Source organism: Mycteria americana, chromosome 5 (genome assembly GCF_035582795.1).
Source record: "Mycteria americana isolate JAX WOST 10 ecotype Jacksonville Zoo and Gardens chromosome 5, USCA_MyAme_1.0, whole genome shotgun sequence".
NCBI lineage: Eukaryota > Metazoa > Chordata > Aves > Ciconiiformes > Ciconiidae > Mycteria > Mycteria americana.
In genome coordinates, this window is record NC_134369.1 from 34,519,164 (window position 1) to 34,541,658 (window position 22,495).

Sequence of the window (22,495 nt, forward strand, 5' to 3'; positions counted from 1 at the left end):
TTCCAAACAAGCGGAAAGGTGTCTTACATCATCTTCATACCATAAAGGTCTGCAGAAGTATTGCCAGATACATAAAACATAATGGAGTCATATCTTCTGGAAAAAAAGTGTAATGGTGTCTCTTCCAGCTAAATGGTGTCTCTTGCATGCTAAATTAATTTTTAACAATTTTAAGTGCTATTAACACTCTGAAGAAAGAGTGCAGACAAACCTAAAATACCAATGAAACATTTTCATACATATACATAAATCTAATCCTGTAACTTAGATTTTTGTGAACTAAATCACATGGCCAAAATACAATCTACAACTGCCTACTGGCCTCCACTTCAACTGCAATACATGTTTAGGTTACAGAATTTCTACCCTTACCCAAACCCCCTCTGAGAAACGGTCTGTGAAACTGTGCCACTGTAACGGAGCTGAATGTTTAGCAACTCAACCAAAATGAGCTTCACTTCAGACAAAGAAAATTTTATTGTGCTAAGGAAGAAGGTGAAGGGTTTGGTTTGGGGGTTTTTTCTTTTTTTTTCAAGAGGTTCATATACTTGAGCTGCTTCATTTCTTCACCCACTACAAAGACATTGTTTAAATACAGTATAAAAAGTAATATTGCTATGTATTTCTCAAAAACACAAAGGCAAATTTCTTGGAGAAAGCAAGAATTTATTGCTCAGTGGCACCAACTTAGGATTTAAAAAGATTAAAAACAAGACCTTTTGGGAATAAGTTAATATTTCTACCAAAGCAACCTGTTTCTTCTCTCAAACTACCCTGATGACAAAACTTCTGAGAAGTCTTCTGTTCATCACAAGCCTCCCACAGGTAAGCTGCCATAAAAGTGACGGTTCTCCATTATTACTGTTTTTCATTATATTCCAGCACGACTACTGACAAAAAATGCTAGCATGCACGTTAAATGCTTGCTAGCCACCTACATTCAGCTGACAAACCATTATTTCTCTTGCTGAACTCTTGCTGAGGGAAGTACTCCATGGTCAGGACCTTGGTAGGTAAATTTCTAACTTCTCCCACTGGCTTCTGCCTCCAGCATATTATTTGCACCTACTGGGTTCCCTTTTTTTTTTTTTTAACGCCAAAACATTAGAAACAAAAGTTCTTCAAGAAGAATTCCACCCACTCTTATTTCAGATAGCACATTTACCAAATCCACTTCACTGCCCTGTGGCACGTGATGGATGGCAGAGCAGCCATCTCCATTTGGCTGCTGCTTTTCTAAGCTTCTGCAGTGCAGTGTCCTTGGCCCTCCCAAGCAAGTCTTTCCACCACACCCCCAACAAGCTTCCCAAATCCCAGCCCAGGTTCTGTCATCCACAGCTGCCAGCTCCTCAGATGAGCCTGCTTAGGAACTCCTTTTCTGTTGCAAAAAACAGCTGGGTGCATGTTAAAGGCAAAAGGGACTAAAAAACTCCAGCCAAGAGGTTACCATGGTGAATGAAGACCAGAAAAAACAGCTGGGGGGGGTGGGGGGTGGAATCAGTGTCCGAGGTTCATAACCAATATCCACTCAATTTTAAACTTAGAGGGGCAGAGTATTGCTCTACAGTTGTATGAAGTTAAGCAACCGGTACTGAAAAGCCTACAAGCGAACAATTTCATCAGTTACTGGTGCCTTTAAAAAAGGAAAAAAGAAAAAAAAGGAAAAAAAGCAGTAAGTTTTCATGGATTGAGTTGCTATATACCAGCTGCAAATGCTGGTAAAAGCAGAATATGGCAAGAACAGTTTGCATTTAAAAAAAAAAAAAAAACAACACCTAGCCAAAACTGCACACAGATGCCCTACACTTTTTCTTCCTCCTTTTTTTAAAAAGGTAGATATGCTTCTTTCTTGTTTTGGAGGAGCTAGAGATTAGGGGGAAGCAGCAGAAGAAATGATGTTTAAATGTAAAGACAGCATTTGAAAAGAACAAAGCCTAAGTTTTCACAATGCTGTGAGAATTACATTGCCAATTTTTCTCCTCCTACCCTCTATTATTCTGTGTGATATAATCACATATTACATACAGTCGTTAATCAAAAGCTTCTCAAAGCTTTTCACAAACATCTAGTTAGGCCCTATAAAAGAAATAGTAGTTTTCCATATTTCCAAACAAAGAAGAGTCACAGACAGGGACCTGATCCAAGACAACGCCATGTCTCAACCAGAACCTGTGTATCTGTTCCGCGCTGCTGTGCTGCCTGGTGCTCACCTGGGTGCTCTTTCTGGTCTCCCTCAGAGAGCCCTAAAAACATTTACTATATACATTTAAACACACACTTTAAAACTATTTACCAGACCAATCTAACTGCAGAGAAACTGTTCTTCAAATAAGCTGCAGGGTTTTCTTTGTATTAGGACCAAAGCATATTACACAAAGCATTCTAATTACATCTGAACAACAGTGCTGCTAAAAACCAGGCTGGCTAAAAGAAGCGCTCAAGCCCAGCAATGCACGCTAAGATTTGTAGGAACCAAATATGCCACAAAAGGACACTAGCTTCGCTGAAAAGAAAGTTAAGATTTCAGCCCCTTCCTTTCCTTGAAAGCGCACCACAGTGAAAACACCTGTACAACAAACCCAGACTCCATTTCAGCAATATTCTGATGAATATTTGGGGCCTTTAAGGGTCCCTTCCAACCCAAACCATTCTCTGAACCATTCTAATATTAATCAATTAACACTACATAAAATGAATAATTGGGAACATCAAATCCATCCCCTGCATGTGAAAGCAGTAGAAGACAAAGGTTGTCTTTTGAAAACAAGGCACTTCGCTGTCTTCCTTAGACATGCTATTGTCACCTCTGCATGTAATGAGAGAGACCTTGGTTGTCATGTTGTGCCCTACAGAGCAGGCATTTGAAGAACCACCTACTCAAGGCAGAAGAGCAGAGGAAAAACCTAACCAAACCTTACCGTGCAAATCCAGGTCGCCGGCAAACTTGTTTTGTACACGGTCAGTTTAGCTGGAGATATTAATATCCCAAACTACTTGCTTACAGGCAAGGATGATACGAGTGAGACCTAACTTACTAAGGGCAAAATCAGCCAGGCAGGTTAGGCAAAGAGCCAAGCCAGCCTATCTCAGACAGACGGCACTCACACAATCCCTGCGGCTGAAACTGGCAAGATGGGGAGGGGGAACTATTTGGTGGTGGGACAACCACAGGGCCTTTCTCAAAGCCACCTTTGGTCTGCCTCAATATGGTGTTTTTCTGTGAGAATTTGAGAAGTCATACTGCGATGGCATGCACCAACAGGTGTAGACATCTCACCTGCGCAAAGGTGTAAGATGAAGAATTGTAGGGTAACGCTAATGAAAGTATCCAACACTTCAAACTACTTCGCATCATCCCTCCCACCTTCATAAAATTTTCTCAAGACAGGCAGAAAGTAGTCTCTAATAAAGCTTTGTAGAGACAAACTCCCCTTTTCACCATTCTATAATGTTTTATACTTTAAAAAGAACCACATGCCTAAAAGTAATTTACCAGATATTAAACTTAAAATTAAAAGGCAACACCCTTTTCTTTATGGTGACCTGACAAAGAAGGTGAACAAATTAATAAAACTTCAAAAAACGCATAATAAAATTTACAACATTCATTACACTGTAGTCCAAGCTATTATTAAATAGCTAGCATTGCAGCTGAAGATACAATATGCCAACTGAGATTTTAGAAATATTTTTTATAATAAATCAAAATGCAGTTAAAACATGATAAGACATGAGAAACCCAAGGAAACAAGAAGTATTTATGAACACAAGCATCTTAGAACAAGCCTAAACATCCAGTCCTTCTGTCACTCCTCACTGCTCCTTATCTATTTGCAGGTAGAGTCTCACAAGACCTGTAGAAAATACCAACATTCAGTTATGAGTGAGCTACTATGCAAAGACAAACCTCTTGCCTCCAGTTCCAAAACAGGCAGTAGCTTTCACAGCAAATGGTCTGTTATGAATACTTTGGGGAGAAAAAGTTTAAAAAAAAAAAAAAAAAGAGAGAGCAGCTAGCGCCCTTCCACACCAACACAGAGGCCAGTTAACACTGGATATAGCCCTGTCTGTGCCACACCATCCAAAAGCCACTTTAGTCCTTTTAGCTCTGTGACAAACTAAAGGCCTAGATGCTCCTAAACTGAGAGAAATAACTGAATTCCTAATGCAACAGTGCATTCAACACCAGTAACTGAGCACATTTCATTGCCATTTTTTTAAATAGGATAAGAATATATCATGTTCAATAATCCAATTACGAGCATCTGCACCATCTTCACAGTAGCACTCATGTCTACACTCTGGAAAATTATTTTTAGCATATTCATTTACAAATCATCCCCATCTTTTCTATTTCACAGCCCGATAATGTGCTATTCTGTATCAGCCCCAAGATTTGGTTATCTAAAGGGCTGGACAAACAAACTTTAGCAATTTACTTTAGAAAAAGTAACTGTATGTTTTTTAAACGAATATGAACATTAAGGGAGACTAAGTCAAGTTCCACTTCATAATTACTCATTTCTATGAACATGTGTTGACATTTTTCAGCATATGGCCATTTTTTCTAAAGCTGCATCTCAAGTTAAATTTCACTTAAGTGACTTAAACTGTTTCCCAGCACTCATGCTTTACTCTTATCTCTACCAGACACAGGACTGCAAGATTTCCTGATAACCACCCACTTGGAAGCAAGGCATAGAGAAAATGACACAAACCCAGAGACATTCTGCCATTCTTACTTTCCAAATGAGCATACCTGGTGCCTAAAAGAACCTCTACTGAATAGCCCGATCACCTTTTTTTGAGAATATAAACAGGAAAGAAGGCGGATGCACATCCAATATTACCGCAACACAGTTGCGCCTGCTTGCCCCGGTCACCCAGGGCCCCTACACAAGAGCCTCCTTCCCTTAACAATACTTACACGTTGTGACTTTTTGTCTGCTTTACACCTTTCTTTCCGCAGCCGATGCGTGCCCATTCTAAACACACACACACCCCCCACCCCAGTCTAACACACTACTCATTTCAGAAAGATTTGCTAACTTCACATTTACTTCTAGTTTTAAGTTTAGCTCTCATTTCAAACCATCTGTAATAAGGAACAGTCCAATAACTATCATCAATCTTTTTATCATAAGGTAAAAAGCATGAGAACACTAAATGCAACGGCATTCACAAAATTGACAACAAAGTATGGCAGTCCACAAATGTAAACAAATACAGGACATCCTTTCCATAAGGAAGCCAAGGAACAAACAAGTTACACAATGCACTTTATAAAAAGCAACATTTAGTGTTTAGGGAAGGTGTAATACAGTAATCTTTTAGGAGGTATAGCAAGCAAAACAAAATACCAAACAGGAATATGAAAAAAATAAAGAATATGCAGAAAATGCTCTATGCTTTTCAAAAGCGATTATGATTTTGATACAATTCTTTTACATTACTTTTACTTGAATACATTCCCTCAAAAATACACTGTCATCAGCACAAAATAATAGATCTCTTTTGTGATGATATGCTGTGTTTATCACTACTTTAAAATGAAAAACATACTTTTTACTTTTTAACTTTAATTCCATAGTCCCTAACAGCGATACAGTGCTTTCTTGTCTGATGAACTTCTTAAAATCAAAAAACACACTAACCTGTCATAGTTCTCTGCTCTCTGGAAATAATGATCAGACACAGAAAGGAAGTTGATGCAACAAAACTGCAGAAAATAGTTCAGATTGTTTTTATAAAGGAGAAAAAGGAAGGAAGGAAAAGAGCTATTCAGAAGCTGGAAACTTTTCTAAAAAGATTTCAGAATACAGTTAAACTAATTAGATTTAATTTTTATATAGCTAGGTTATTTTACTATATTAAGAAGATATGCAAAAGCAAAATTCTGACACCATAAGCAGTAAAATACTGAAATTTCACAACTGCATTAAGACCATCCAACACTGCATCGGTTGGCAGAAGATGCTGTGTCTCAACCACACAATTTCAATCCTCCCTTGTGTCCACACTAGTACGTAGCAAGCAGCAAGTTGGATCACTTTGCTGCTCTGGCCAAGAAGCAAAAAAAAAAAAAAAAAAAAAAAAGTCAAAAAAAAGAAAGTCTGTGCAGATTCATGAGCTGACCTGATTCACTGTCTGTCTATATGCCAATATATTAGTACTATCACAAGAAAGGAAGTAGAATGCTTCAGCAGAAAGAAATTATGTAGCAGCAGCGCAATTTTATGTTGCCTCCACCACGAAGCCTCACCTTACGCATGGGATCCTGGTTTTTATCTTTGGCTGAAACCAAAACTACACAGGACGTTCTCCAACTGCACGCGCTGTGGGAGTTGCCTTTTGAACACGATGCACATTTAAAGAAGGTCTGGAATCAGTCAGTTCTGTAACATACCACAAAGATCAGATCTCATTTTCAATACAGGTTTTTAAACTTAATTTTAGGACTCTTCGCCAAATTTTAGCTAAATTACTTTTTTGCTCGTGGTTTCAGAACAATGCGTTTCCACTAGGGAAATCAGAATCTGTGCTGGAAAACTATGTAGGAGGAAATGGGATATTTAATGAAAACATTATATTCTCAGACATTTCAAATCCCATTGCATTCACGAAATAACTTACATGATTTGCCCTTCACCCCATCTTTTGTGCTCACAAACTGTAACTGCATTATACAACTACCGCAAAACTTTGGCTCGAGGAACGCAATGACTTTAGTATTATTCCCTCTTGAGATTGGAAACCAAACGCTGAATTGCAAAGCATCTAATAACTCTAGAATTCTACTTAAAGACAGTAGCCAAAGAACTTAATAGAACTAGGTAACATTCACTTTCAAAATTTCCTGCTTGCTCAGTACACTACTGAAATGCTTAATTTTTTTTTTTTTTGAAAGAAATCATCCACATATTTCAAAATGTTTTGGAAAAGGTTAAAGTGTCTAAATGTGAAGAAACATCAAGCAACTGTTGGCTTTTATTTTTCAGCATTTCTATACTGAAAGACTAACTTATTTATATATTTTTTTAAAATAACACTCTCAGTATTGTTTTTTCCTTCCACTTTTTGTGGCTTAATCCTGGCATCAAAAAATTTCATCCAAAGGATGGCGTTCATGCTGCCAACCCACATACACTTCTTGGCAGGCTACAAAGAAGTCAGTGCTCCTCACAAGGCAGCTCTGTGCTATGCAGTGACTGATGCCAGTAAAATATTGCCCCAAAGTGAAGCCTAGTATGTAAAATGTATGCAAGCACCAGAATTCATACTCTTAAAACTCATTTCTCTTGATGAGAAACCAAAAGTCTTCAAAGGCCTTGTAATTCAAAAGAAAGAATTTACAGAGTTTGTATCGCCCCACACTTCAATTTTAACTGGAAAAAACCACTAAAGAATGAAGAAAATACAGAAACCACTCATGGACAGGATGAGCAAAAATAGGCTGAAGATTCCAGTCCAAGATATTTCTCTCACATGCCTTCAAGTAATTATTGCTCTCAAAGCTCTTTCTCTATTCTTTGACATTGGAAACAGATGAGGAATTGTATCTTGAGCAGAAAGAAAGAACGAACAGCACCGGAGGTCTGTGCATTAATTTTTTCCCCTTATAAATGCATAGTAAGTTATAAAAGTTTTTCAGCTCAGCTCATCTTTTGCCTACATACTTCGATAGGACCATTAGTAGCAGTGTATAGAAACGTTGAACAAAACACAGTAAGAGACGCACCATCTTCTATTCCCCGACTCCTCAAAAGCTGACTCCCTGAAATCCACTACTTCCACGCAGCTGCAAGCTTAACTCATAGCTCAAGCTATTAGATGGACTTTGCTACTCAGATTACTATGGGCAGATACTATTTTCAGGAACTAATGGACTTCTTTGATGAAACAGACTCATTACCAGACATGAGAGTAAATAACCTTTATAGGTACCATCTGCAGCAACTCTTTTCTACAGTATGAAGACCATAAGCACTCTGAAATATGCATATACACATATATAAAATACATTGTTATGTATGCTTATAATAATATACATGGTTATAATAATGTAGAAGCTGGCCTTGGTGGAATAATGTTTAGCACGTGAACCAAGTTATCCCGCTGTTTTGCATTACTTCTTGTTCCTATCATTCTTCTAGAAACTGGTAGAAATAATTAAAAAAACCCACACAAGCACACACATTCTCTTTGTTAATTGAACTTTGCTGTTTTAAATTTGTATCTGGTTTTTACGTACCTATAAGCTAATTGAATCTGGATCAAACTATTTGGCTCCAAAACATCTTCTACCCCTACCCTACACTGCAAAGTAAAAAAAATTACCATGCAAAATGTAGGACTGTGTTCCCCACAAAGAGAAGGCAGGCAGTGATAAACTAGGGCAATAAATGAAAGCTCACAGCATACATCACCACAGTTGTATGACACATTAAAACAGTCTTCTGCTCATTATCCACGTAGAACTCTCATCAACTCAAAACTTCCTTGTGTAAATATCTGTATATTTGCAATTATGCTGTGGCAACAAGTGGACTTAAAAGGTCCTAACACTTTTTTGTGAGATCAGCTTTCTGTTTATGGGTTATATTTTTTTAAAAAAAGTAGTGAAAAGCCATTTTTAACAAAAGGGAACAATAAAATAACTCATATTTGGCAAAATACAAGTTAAGACATTCATCAGAGCAAACATACAATTGTAAATAAAAATCACTATAACAAATCATTCAACTATTTGCATACTCAAGATTAAAAGATATTTGAAAATTCTCCCTCAGAAATAAGAAAAAAAAATTTGTGAGGCTGTTACAACCATTTCAAAGTTTCAAATAAAAAAACCTCACCTACCCTAGAAATGCAAAGTCTAAAAAATGAAACAAGTCTAAAATTGGAATTCTTACTACCAGCACTGATCTCAAAATAATTTGTTATGGAGTACAATAAAAACAACAACAGAAATAATCTTTGGCAGATTAATTGGTTATGGCAACAAAGTTTTGCTTTTAAATCCGTCTGATAATGAAACCTTTCCAGGAATCTGAGAATACAATGCTGCTTTTCTTAAGAAGTCAGGAGGCCTTAGTAGAGTATACAGATGAGATGTTGAAATATCAGAGCTCTTCCTGATTATCAGTGGACATGAGTCATATATGCTTAGCAGGCTTCAAGTCTTATGATTTTTATGTGTTTATAATTTTTTCATAAGTGGACTACTTCAAAAACATTTTGGGAAGAAACACTATTTTCTGTTTTACCAACTTCCCAATTTCAGATTCTTACAAGCTATCCCTAAAATTTAATGTGTACTTTTAGAAGATAAAAATTGTTATACTAAAACCTTTCAACCTCACTAGCCGACTGCAACTTGCCAAGGGAAGTTCAGAAATAGAACCATTCATTAAATAAATACACTGTTCTGCACCAGGCAGCCCACAGAGATTCAACTCCAATGCTAAACCCCATGTAGTTTCAACTGCCATGATCACTTATCTAGTGAGGCTTGATCCCATCCACAATTAAAATGTACAGACATTATATTTATTTGTTTTCCTGAATGTGTCAGGGATGCCTCAGATTACCAGAATTCATTTCAAAATATTTTTATTCCCAAATCCATTAACAAATGTCTTCCTCATCTACAAATGCTTGCTGAAATCTCTTCACTGGCACACAAAACTCCAAATGCTAAGAAAAGTCTTCTTGGATATAGTTTCAAAATTAGAATTTTGTTTTCTTATTATAGCTCATTACACACAGTAACATGGCATACTGAGATAATACTGCTTCTACAATAATCTGAGTTTTAAAAACAGAAGTGTAACGGAAATGTAATTACTTACATTAAGCTAATTACAACAAAGAGAAATACATTTAAGTTGTTCTTTTATCAGTGAAGAACCACTATACAGCTATGGTTTTAACTATTTCTAACATAGGTTAGTCATATCACACTCTATAATTCCTCCTGCAACGTTTAACAAGCAATAAATAGCAGAAAGTAGTACTGCTCTTTATAACAGGGGAGAAGGTGGGGGGTTTTGTGCATATGAAAATACAGTAAATATTCATCAATGATAGTAGGGCTTTACTCAAAATCCAGGAATAGCACGCAACTTCTTAAATTTCATATTCTCCTAGATCACCTAAAGCTGTTCTGTTTCAAGAAATAATTGCAGCCAGGTACTTTGGAGGGACCGTTTTGCCTCCCAGTAACTTCCTGGCTGAAGCAGTTAATTCACAGATTATTTTCGGTTCTTTATGGTCAGCTTGCAGTTTATGGTCAGCCTGTGGCTTACGTGTCACCTCCCTATTCACAAGTTGTCTTCACTAACAATTAGCATCAGCAGAGCAAGTCAGTGGCAATAAATATCTTAAGAACCTTATAACCATCAATTTCAAAATAAAAGGTAGATACAAGAGAGCTAGTATTTAATTATGGAAACGCATCTGTAAGAGTTTTTTGGTGGGGTTTTCCCCCCACACACACACTTTCATAATACTAAAATATTCAAGTATTGTAGGTAGATTTATCATTTACCTGCAGACCACCTCACCTTATGAAAGCTGAGGCGGATTCTTAGATGCTGAAACCACCAACTCTTCTAAACTACCATCTGTTGAACTACATACAGCAGAGTCCCAGGACCTACCTGGGTACGGAATGTAGCAAAGGACAAGCAGTAATCAAAACATAAAGCAGATAAACTGAAGGCATGCAAGTGCACAGAAGAATGACATGTCCAGTTAGACTGTTTCCTATCTTCTCCAGGCTTCAGACAGAACCACATTTGGTCACTTCACAGCAGTTGAATGAGCTCGCACATTTTTATGGAAGCTGCCATTTTGTGTTCTAGCACTTGAGCTGCCATCAAAAAAGGTTTGACTGATCCCTTAAAGCAGCAAAGAACTTCAAAACCAAAAATGTATGCTTCCTGACTATCTGCAACAACGATTTGGGATATAAGAATTCATTTCAAGGTAACAAGACTGGTAAAAGAAATACCACGGGAACCTACACAACAACAGAAGAGGCATTATTATATTACAAAGATCTCCTTATTCTACTACTGAGCAACAATTATGAGCACATCTTGAGAAAACAACCCTTACATATTTTCTCCATCAGGCGCTATTTTCTAACTATAAAAGCACCTAGAAATAAAAGACTAGATGCTTTGGTAGAAGCTACTGGCCACAAAAAAAAAAAAAACACCAAACCCAAAAAACCCCAAAACACTGCATTCTTGGGTACAACTAAAAGCAGTAAGTGTCCTTGTTATTCCCATGATTTCATGCCCAAAAACAGGTCAGAAAATAGCATTTTTCTCTTTATGGATACCAACATGAAACTTTGGAGGATTTGTTTGGTTTATCTTGTAGTCATATAATTTTTTTCTGCAATACAAAAGAACAGACTTATCTCAGAAGTAAGTATCACAGAGCATCATACTGTACTTGCAATTAATTTTCAAAAGCAAAATGAACTTAAGCAGAACATTATCATCCATGAAACACTAATTACATTAGGATTACTATGTGATTTTCCAGAATATCATTCTAGAATTAACATATATCACTTGAGACACTATCAGAAACAACTTCATTCGTGTACTACTTCACAAGTATTATATTTGGCATTTTGCAACCCCAGAGCCCAGCCAACAGAGACTTCCTTTTCTATATGTTATCTAGAAGTCTCAGAGAAATACTTCTGAATGCAAACAGACTAGAATTATTCTGAGCATCTTCCCCTTGCTATCCAAAATGTAACATGATGCCTCTCAGATAGCCCCAAAATCCACTGCAAATTATTATTTCACATTACTATACTGGCTCTCAAAACATGCATACTAGCCACCTCTCTACATAGTACAGCTCTGACCATCAACCAGCTACTGGGATACCGACAGGTCTAAAATACACCTGTGTATTTGCAGCATACTGATTTATCCAGCCAGCGAGGGGGTGAGGAAGAGGGTTCAGGGAAGGCAGCACCCCGGGAGACTTCCCCACCACCTGCCCGCAGGGAACAGGCACAAAGAGCTGCCTCAGCTATATCGCAGTACTACACACACAGTTAAACTTAACTGCAGTTGCGTTATTTTATTCAACAGTTTAGTGTTCAAACAAAAGAACCTGTTAAGTAAAGCTGAGATTTACAGTACTTGCTCCTTTCAGAAACTTCATTAAATCACCTTCTTATTACACAGCAACCATGAGGAACTGTTTACAATATATTAAAAATGCACCTTCATAAGTGTAGCAAACAAGTCAGGGTGTGGTTGCTTCACAATTGGCAGGGAATGTGTGTCTTTCAAATATTTCCAGTTTTACTGTGCAGCAGCTTGGGTTTAAGGCAGCATAATGCAACAGGTTAAAACGCATTCAGAGTTATCTCATGCCATTGCCACAACTACAAGGTGTGCCTTTTGGCTCTGCTAGAGATACTCTTTATTATTCACCTTACTTTACTCGCCTGTTCAAAGGAAAACATCATCTTTCTTTACAATAAGGTATACAGTAAAGCACTCCAATTTCCATAAAGAGAAGTCCGACCATTTAGGATTTGCTAAAGGAGATAATGAGCATACAAAAACTATTCAATGTAATACGTCTGAAAAGTTCAAGAATACACATGGAAGTTTAGGAGAAGCTCTCAGCAAGATCTCTCATCAAAAGGTCTTAAAGAAACCAAATTCTCATAAGATGAGAGAGAGAAAAATTACCTGGAAATTATAACTGATCAACAAACATGAAGTGGAAGACAAGCAGAAGCAAAAAGCTTTTTTAAATGGTGACCAGGGGAAAAAGAAGAGAAGAGGATGATGCACTGATAACCTTTCTCAAGTATCTACACTTGGACCTATGCTCATGAACATATGCATCAGCATGGAGTAAACTGTCATACAGGAACTTCCATAAACTTTGCAAAGCTAAAAAGTTCGAGATTCAGATTCAGAATTAGTGAGAATAATCTTGTCTGAAAGTCACCGTGGATAGTTACAGAAGGTTTGCACAGTGATGGACTGATTGTGACGTAAAATATTAGATGAAATCCATTGGCAATAAATGCAATAGGAATGGAAAAATAACCTCAAGTGAATCTACATATTAACAGGCTTCACGTTTGTTGTTAACCCTTCAGAAAGAGACTTGAAGTCACTATGGATAATTCACCAAAAATATCAGCTTTACACCATCAAAAGGCAAGTGAAAAGAACTGGGATATTTTAGAAAGGAAAACAAAACAGAAATCAATCACTACAATCTACCACGGTTCTTCTTGACTACTGTTTGTCACTCTCATTGTCACTTTTTCTCTACTCCTTCTATTATCTTTTTGAACAATCAGAGATAACAGCACAGCTTCCATACAAACAAAAATTATGGACAAATATGGCTTTAGAGGGATTTTAAAGAAAATAGAGACAGACAGCTAAAATCATGAACACAAGCAGGAAATAGTCTTCCATGGTATACAAGGATTGATGAAATCCTAGTAAGAGAAGTTTTTTTTAAACTCTGATTAAGAGCAATTTTTTTTCTCCGCAATATGTAATTGTGACCGCAGGGCAACATCAAGGCCAGAATTATAGTTTGATTCAAGAAGCAAATCCATGGAAGATCAGGCACTTTTTAATATAACACCCCAAATCTGTCATCTCCAATGCTGGCAGTCCTGAAGCTAGTAGAACACTGTAAAAATAACTGCTTGTAATATAGCATTTCTTACATTTTCCCCCTCATATTAAAGAAAAAAAGGGGGGGGAGCTCTTAGGTACAGTTTTAGAAGCATTTAAGGCTTAGATTTAACAGTGCCCGAAACCAATATATGTAAAATAGTTTTGATTAATAAGCATCTAAAGATTATGAAAATATTATCAAAAGATATTATAGATCTTTTGATAATAGCTCTTTTGACTATAGATTATCAAAAGAAGTGTTGTTCTCTCATTTTTCAGTACATACACTACTCAGCATTTCCTGGATGCTACCAGAACTTTCTCTTATTAAATCAAACTTTTCTAGCCACCATTTGGGGCAGGGGATGGGTGTGGAATGTCACAAGGGTCACAAATGAGTCACCTGAAATTACAGACTAGCAACCAAAGATGAACAACATACTTCATTAGGGAGCCCCTACAAACCTGAAACAAACCCCACACATTCCTGTATCATCAGAAAATTCATAGTAGGTTGAACTATGCATGTAATGAAAAAAAAGTTTTTAAAATAAAGCCTGGGATACTGACAAGAAGTCGGATTCTTTTTCATGCACCAAATTTTCAACTGCTCAAGGCTTGCATTCAATCCTTATAAACATCTCTTATTTGTAAAGCACATAATTTAAGATTATGCAATTGCACTATGGCTGCCCCAAAATATTATGTGCTGAAAGCGCCAAAGTGTTTACGGACAAAGCTTGCCAAACAATCATTCCATCAAAACCACAACTCAACCACTACTTGAGCTGAACTTGTTTGAACTAGACTGAAACACAGACCTAAAGTATTATGTTCATACTAAATTGCAAAATAAATGCCAGGAAAACAAAAACAACACACCTGTTGGAATGCAATCTGCCATGCACAGAGCTGGCAGTGATACCCATGCCATTGTTCACACAGATTTGAAAGAGGAGAGAAAAAAAGCAGAGCAGTAAGTTTCATTACAGGAACACACAGAAAATTCATAAAAAATATCACTCGTCTCAGGTATTTAGGTGGGGTTCCCCCCCAGAATTGCACTCAGAAATGAAAGGAGTGATGCACCCCAACGCGGGGGGGAGGGAGGAGGAGAACCAAGGAATCTGTCACCTATAGATTTCAAGTACAGCGTAAAACATAACAAGATTATTCTCATCCAACAGCTGCATATTCTGTAAAGAAAGAGACTTTGTCTCATGCCAGTTTCTAGTGTCCAAAAAAGACCGACAGCAGCCTCAATTAACATCCTCATTGCAAAAGGATATAAAAACAAAAGAATTACAGGGAATTGTTACGGCTGTGAATTCTCTCAGAATGAGACAGCAGCTGCACTACACTCACAAAGTTGCATTTGTTACAACCTACGTTCTTTTTGCTTTACAAATAAAAGTTGTACTAGCTTTGAGATTTTCAGATAAGCGATCTCCTTTTCCAGTTTGATTAGCTGCTCTTTAAAAATACATTTACTAGCTTTGCTGGTCTTTCAGAGAAGGCAACCTATAAAGACCCAGAAACACCTACAGTTACCACACTGTTTTTAGGATGTGGTTTGATGAGCAAATCTTTTGGTGCAGGTTCTTGCCTCTCTACTCCCTTCTCAATTGTGCAAGCACGTACAAGGTGGAGGAGGGCAGAGAGACAGCAAAATGACTCAATGACTTGTGCAGCAGTGACTACCTGCGAGGGAGGCCCAGAAGCAAAACCTAGCAGAGAGCAGAAAGCCAGGGCTCTATAAGCTGTCACTGTCAGTAACATAGGACAGTCATAATGCAGTTTCAGCTGTGGATCTGACACATAAGGCATCATTAAGTGTATTATGTTAAGTTGGGAGTCCCCTTCCTATGCTGTCAAACAAACAAATTCGGGAGATACATCTCTCAAAATCAAAACTGTAAAGGAGGAGGAGTAAAATCCTGGCCTCCAAAACCTGCATTTAAGCACATTTCAGTCTTAGGTGCTTATATGAGCTTCGAGCTTTCAAATAAAAAAACCCCAAAACTATATTCTATCTTAACCACACATTGCTCCTTTGGGCACATAAGACTGGCTCACTAACATTCAGAAAAACGGGCCATTTGGCATGCAACAGATTAACAAGGAATATCTCTGTATAGTTTAGATTAGGTAGCAATTACCTAAGAAGTTTTGAAAATTCACAAAATACCTTTCTATTAAAAACAGCCCAAACTGCAATTCAAGACAAAGTATAAACCATTTTAGGGTAGGAAAACTGAACTCATTACACTGAAGAGCCTAAGTACTCCTCAAAAGAAGGCATTAAGGAAAGAAGTTATTAACATTTCTAATAATTTTCTAATCTGCAAGGAGCAAAGAGGACCTAAACTATTCTTAGCTTATCTGTAACACCACAGCGTATCTTACAACCACCTTTACTCTTCCCTCAGCTGTCCTTGTTTTAGGAACCATGAAAAAAAATCCAGCTGCACACAGGCAAATTACTTTCCCCTGCTCTATCATGTCAAGCACAGAAACTCTCCATGTTCAAAAAGAAGAATTAAGCCAAATCCATGTTAGCATTGCATTGCAGGAATTTCATTTCTACCAAATAAAATGTAAGAGCTTTAGAGCATAAAGTCACTGTACTAAGTCAATTTTGCCATAGGATGATCCTTCCTACCCATCAAGACCCTTCTAAATTCCTACAATGTATTTTTTAAAGTCATTTTACTTTTGAGTCCATTAACAACATAGACCCTGCAAGAACAAAAGGTCAGAAACTTACAATGAATCACCTACAGCTATGAAGCTAAAGTATTCATAAGAAGTAACACAGAAAAATCCAGATATGTTTTAACTATACACTGTGGAATACATCTTCAAAAGAAACAGGAGGTTTCGTTCACAAGCCACTTCTGTTCAGGCTTCTTCACAATGTGAGCTTTTTACTGCATGCCAAAAAATTATCAGGCAAAACTTTAATATTTGACAAGGAAAAAAAAAAGCTTTTCAAATTCAAATTAAATCCATTTTAGGATATTTCAAACCCAAAGCAACTTCCTGAAGTTATTCCTCAGTAATTGCTATGACCTCCGTATATTAAAACTGGTTTAAAAAACACTCTACTTCCCCCAGGTTTCATAGCCAACATGGCACTTCACTTTATTCTTAGATTTCAAAATGAACAGATGCCAAAAAATTCACCTCCTTTTCCTCAACAAACTTAGTGTTCTGCCACCATATAGCTGTACTGTGGAAAGCACTTCATGTCTGCCACTACCATTTTCCAGGTTTAAGTATTCAGAACGATGATATTTCACCTTATGCTGGAACAAAGAATGACTGAATTTGACTGCTGTCTTTACCCTTCATAATTTCCTTTGTTCTTTCCACTTACGCAGCAGGAAGTGGCACATTCTGTATTACAGTAGCTAAATTTCCACAAAAGTAAGGTTCATACAAGATAAGTGAATTCTTACCCTGCTCATCAATTCCTTTAGATAGCTGTAGGTTCAAAAAAAATCTTCAGATTTTCATTCTTGTCAGAGCTAATATCTGGTCAAGTCCAAAGAATGGTTTTCACCTAAAATATATCAAAAGTTGGAGATTTGATTTTATGGCAACAGCATCATGACACACACACACACAAAAAAAAAAACCCAAAAAACCCAAAAAACCAAAAACCTTTCTTCTGCAAAGTAAGTATTCTAAACTTGTTCTCTCTTTTGTAAAAACCTTATCAAGAAAAATTTTAGTCACAGTTATAACCATATAAGCAATTCACAGAGTTAACTGATAAAATGAATAAGACTACATGGCAAGTCCAATTATGGATGCACCATATGCTTCAATATTCCTTTAGGTATACAAAAGGAATCAATTTGTGCAATTTGTTCAAAACACAAAAAGCCCTTTTGGCAATATCATCCTTTAGCTGAACAATCAATTTGAACACTTGCCTGCTGAAAACATCACCCATTCGCATCCCACAGTAACAACAGTAACTTAAACAAGCATGGAGTAACACAGCTCTGAATTACTTGGTTCTGCTAAAGGAACAGACACCTTAAGACTGCAGGAGAACTTGCCAGATCCATACGTTTATTAGCAGAAATAAGTTTTGCGCTTGGTGTTTGGGGTTTTTTTTCCTAATTAACCTTCCTCTGATACTTAAGGTGACCTTTGCCAAAGTCTCTCAGTGGTACAGCAGCAGCCTTAGATGTGCAGAGCTACTTCAAGTTTTGTAACTCAATTTCCCTCGTACTTTACCTGTGACCAGAACTGCGAATCAGTAAATTCTAAAAATGATATGTTTACGTCCCAGCAAACGTATACAGCCAAGAAGCTTCTTACATACAACTTAACCGGAAGCCACTATCACAATAAAGTATGAAAATTACAAGCATTAACAATGTTTGTTATTAGCCTCAATTTAAAAATATAGAAGTGTCATTATACCTGGAACACGTTCTAATATCACGTTTTGCCTCTCCTTTTTGCAGGCTGGAGTTAAGGTTTATCTTTCAGGATGTGCAGTGATCAGTACAGTCACACTACAAAGCAGTATGCCAAATCAGTAGCACTTTTTCTTGGTAAAGGCTCTCAACCAGAAGACAACCTGGTACAGGTCTAGAGTTCAACAGCAGCACATCCCTCCTGCCTGTTAACTTCTCTCCCCTTCCAGTGGTCATTAGCCAATGGTTCAGTTAACTACTGTTTGATCCACTCGCTTAGTGTGGATGCACTGCTGCAAAGTGGAATTCAGCTTTTAAGAACAGTCTCAGTTTTATCTACTAAAACACATTAAAATAAAGACTAATCAAGCTAGTACTCTGTATCATGTATTCTCGCACCAGTGAAAATGGAAACAAAGAATTGTCAAAAAAGGATGAAACTCATTAATTGAAGAAATTCTTACACAACTTTTCAAAAGCATCAGCTTTAAAAAAAAAAACAAGACATCAGCATTGCTGACTACCTGCCCACAGAACCTTATGTTCCCTCTGCAAAAAAATACTAGTGCCCCACTAGTGCCTTCTGCTCCCCAGCACTAAACCAATTCTCCTTTTTGCTCAAGCAATTTTAGATCAGTACGATGAAGTCACAAGCAACTAAAAATATAAATTTATGATCAAGTGTAAGAAACTTTAAAAACAGGCATCCCTTAGAGTTTCATGCATGATGTACAGAGAAGGCATTCAGTTCAATCCAGGCTGATGCATTACTTTTTGTGAGAGGCATCTCAGAGCCTGGGAGCCTCTGTTCTCCAGGCACTCCCTGATAAGAGCATTGCACGTGCTGTCAGAGCGAGACACAGTCAACCTTCCACAAGCGCAAGGGCACAGGAAGAGCACCACTGCCACTTTGTACGATTGCCAAGACAGAGAAGGCATTTTACCAGAAATTTCTCTTTTTTCCTGTCAGCTTTTTGGGAGGGAAGGTGGTGTTATGGGTTTTTTAAGGCTTTTTTTTTTTTTTTGAGGGTGTGGAAATAAAAAACTAAAACAAATTTAAATTTGCTAGATTATTTCTTTCAGTTTGCCAGTTGGGAAGCTAGGGACTACAGAGAAACAGGACTGCATTCGCCTTGGCTGCAATTGCTTTAAAGCAGGTTTAGTTTCTGTAATTAAACCTGCATTTGGTATACACTGAAATGCAAATACAGCCAGCGAGATCTTCAGATTCAACCTTCTTAGCAAAAGCAAAAATGAGCCAACTTAATAATTCACATATTCCAATCAAGACATATACTAAATGTTTATCTGCTGTAGACCACTGTCCTAGAAGAAAACAATGACAGAAAGCAGTTTTAGAATAATTTCTGCACATATGTAAACCTCCCTCTCCAACTAAAGACTGGCTTAGGATACAAATCATAAATATTTCTAGCCATTCTAATATTTTGCCACTAAGAATATCCAGTTTTTAACAAAAAAAAAAAAGTGTTCAATAATGCAGTTAGTGGCAAGGAAAAAAAAAATTCAAGTTTACCATACTGCAGTTTTATTTGGCTTACCTGTCCTACAAGCAATTCCATATATGAAACAGCTCACGCATAAAGGAAAGACAAGTCTGAAGTAACAGTATTTTTACTTCCCTTCCTCTTATTTTCATCTTGCAATCCTTCAGTCCTCAAAATACAAATACCATTTGTATTTCAAGATCCAGAACACCAGACAGACCTTCACCCAGAAACAATAACGTCTTCACAACTTCCTGTAGAAAAGCCACCCCTATTTCATATAAATTAAGGCAGAGATCCCTCACCCCAAAATGCAGCGCTGCTTTCTCCTGAAGTGTTCATGAATTACATGTATAAACCAAAAAGTAGGTTGCTACAAGTTTAGTGAGTTTAAGTTGACCCGCATCTACAATAAATATTATTTCAACAGTAAGGGTAGGAATCTGAGCAACAAAAATCCATCAAAAAGCAGAAAGTGCCACCATTACCTATACTAACATCTTAGCTGATAAGCCTTTTTACTTCCAGTGTTATTTTAGAAGCTCCTGAACAGCTCTGTAAGAAATGCATTTAATAGTTTCAAACTTTTAAAAGTTTGTAAACATGAACACTGTGGATGTTTTTTTTCTGCAGGCAACATGAAAAGAGCAAAGGGAGGGAAGTCAATGTTCACCTGAAGCTGATATGAAAGTGAACTAAGAAAAAAAAAGTAGACATTCACTACTCTGACAGTTAAAAAAAAAAGTGGCCTGGACAAGGCTTTGACTGCGGTTTTAACACAGATCAGTCTCTCATGAACAGTGCACACTTTTACAAGTTGTTTTAAAAGAACAAATCGTAGTTTAGAAAGCCCACGCCTGGGACTACAGAAAATAAGGTGCAGGTGCATTACAAAAATAAGTTTGTCCTGTACAGGTGATTAAAAAAAACAAACCTTCCTCATGGGAATAAAATAAACTCTAAGAGGTAGAAAACTGGAGTTAGTTGAAACTCCATGTGACAACCCACAATTTCATGGCAGATTAAAAGAATAATTTAAATAATCCAAGAAGTATGAAGCCATTCAAATAGGCACTGTTTACATTTTTATCTCATCTGTGTCCACTGATCAAATTAACAGAAAAAAGTAACATTGGCAAGATAGCATGAGTGGCTCAATTAGACATAATTACGCCTGATAAATCTTTTCCCATGAGGTGAAAGGCAAGACAGCTGTGACAAGCACAGGCTGCAAGCTGATTTGTCCTTATGTCCTGAAACACTACATGGTATCTTGTAAAGGAAGCTAGTGATCCAACCTGCCAACAGCCCATGGCACAAGTGCTGCAGTTGCCAAAAAATAACGTTGTGCAGGTCCCAGCAAGTTTTAGCTAAAGTTAGTCTTTGGCAAAAATCAAAGTCATATGACTGAAAACATTACCACAGGAGAGGTATGAACCTAAGCCAAGGGTCTGAATTCTGGATCATCTGGACTCCGCACCAAGACAGCTTCTATCACAGCTAGCTCCTGCTCTGGCAGCTCCGTGCAGCCTGCTAGATGTCACAAGCAATATGGCAAAAGATACCAGTAGCAAGGACAAAGTGTCTTTTCTCACTGGTTCACATGGAAGATTGATCCACCCTGGACAAATATATTCACTGTCTCTTCTCTCTTCCCCACCACCACTTTGTTCCCCTACTCGCTGTTTCTGAGAATGCCTGCTTTCACATTTCTCCCATAAGCATTTATTCTGGCATGACTTTTATTGATTTTAACTACAACACATTAAAATATGGTGCAAAGCGCATCCCTGCATGCAGATCAAACAAACAGTAATTTATAAATTGAAAGCTGACACTAAGAATAAAGCAGGCAGAAAACTACTTTTTCCACTCAAAGTCAGACAACCACGATGGTTTGTTTGATGGCTGGCTTGAAGAAATACAATATAAACCAATATAACATGCCACATGAGGCAAAATACATCAGTAGGATAACTAAAATGATGTGCGACTACCTGGTTCAATTTAGAGGGGAAAAAACTTCAAAGAGCAGAGAAGTATGTTGATTCAATCTGCAGCTGTGTGAAACAGGTTTGGCTACAAATTAGAAAGTCTACTTCAAGCTAGAGAATGTAAATAATCCTTTCTGGAAACAGTTACATGGTAAAAAATGGTTCAATCAAAGGTTCCTCATGCATCTAGGAATAAAAATAGACATTTCTGAAAACGCACCATCTCAAGCTGTAGGAAGGATTGAGTTGACAATATTTGCCTTGCAGTGCTTGTCAGTGCTCTGTCTAAACCTAGTAAGTGACATTCACTTCTACTCAGCACTAGCGAGACCTCAGCTGAACTAGTGTGTCCAGTTTTAGACCACCCAGTTTACGAAGGACGGACTGAAGCAAGTTCAGCAGAGACCTCCAAGCGGTTAGGGGGCTGACGTACACGAGGAACAAGGACGGGCTGAGACACCTGGGTTTGTTACTCTGGAGAATGCTCGGGGGATCATCTTGCTTTCTACATCTACCTCACAGGAGGTTATAGCAAAGATTAAGCTAAACTCACTATCACTGTACATCTCTGATTTACGCTGGCCATGCTTTCAGTGGGGCACGTTGGACCAGATGACCTCCAGAGGTCCCTTTCAGCCTAAATCAGTCTACAAGCCTGAGACTAGCCATCAAAGTTTTCATCCCAATTTTTGATGCTGCTTTCTCATTACTCAAGTTCTTGAATTACTACCGCGCAACAGAGAAATATCTATAGAATACTGGCTTTATGTGGAATGAGTGAGGTTTCCAAAACCACCTGTGCAGCATCATATTTGATACAAAACAACCGTCACCTAAAAATAAGCAGTACATTTTGCTGTAAA

The 22,495-nt window shown here is 37.6% G+C and overlaps 1 protein-coding gene across 17 annotated transcripts in view; it reads right to left on the reverse strand.

Annotated features, from left to right (window-relative positions):
- SIPA1L1 (signal induced proliferation associated 1 like 1) overlaps nt 1-22,495 on the reverse strand; it is a 226,756-nt gene that overhangs the window by 185,012 nt on the left and 19,249 nt on the right. For 9 of the 17 annotated variants that reach the window (XM_075502872.1, XM_075502882.1, XM_075502877.1 and 6 more), the window contains 2 exons: nt 17,156-17,259; nt 6,263-6,395 (listed from right to left, as the gene is read on the reverse strand). The exons of 1 other annotated variant lie outside the window; for it this stretch is intronic. The gene's annotated coding sequence lies outside the window, so the exon portion shown is untranslated. The remainder of the gene's footprint in view (nt 1-6,262; nt 6,396-17,155; nt 17,260-22,495) is intronic. 7 more of the 17 variants (XM_075502886.1, XM_075502876.1, XM_075502880.1 and 4 more) reach the window with 1 other exon arrangement.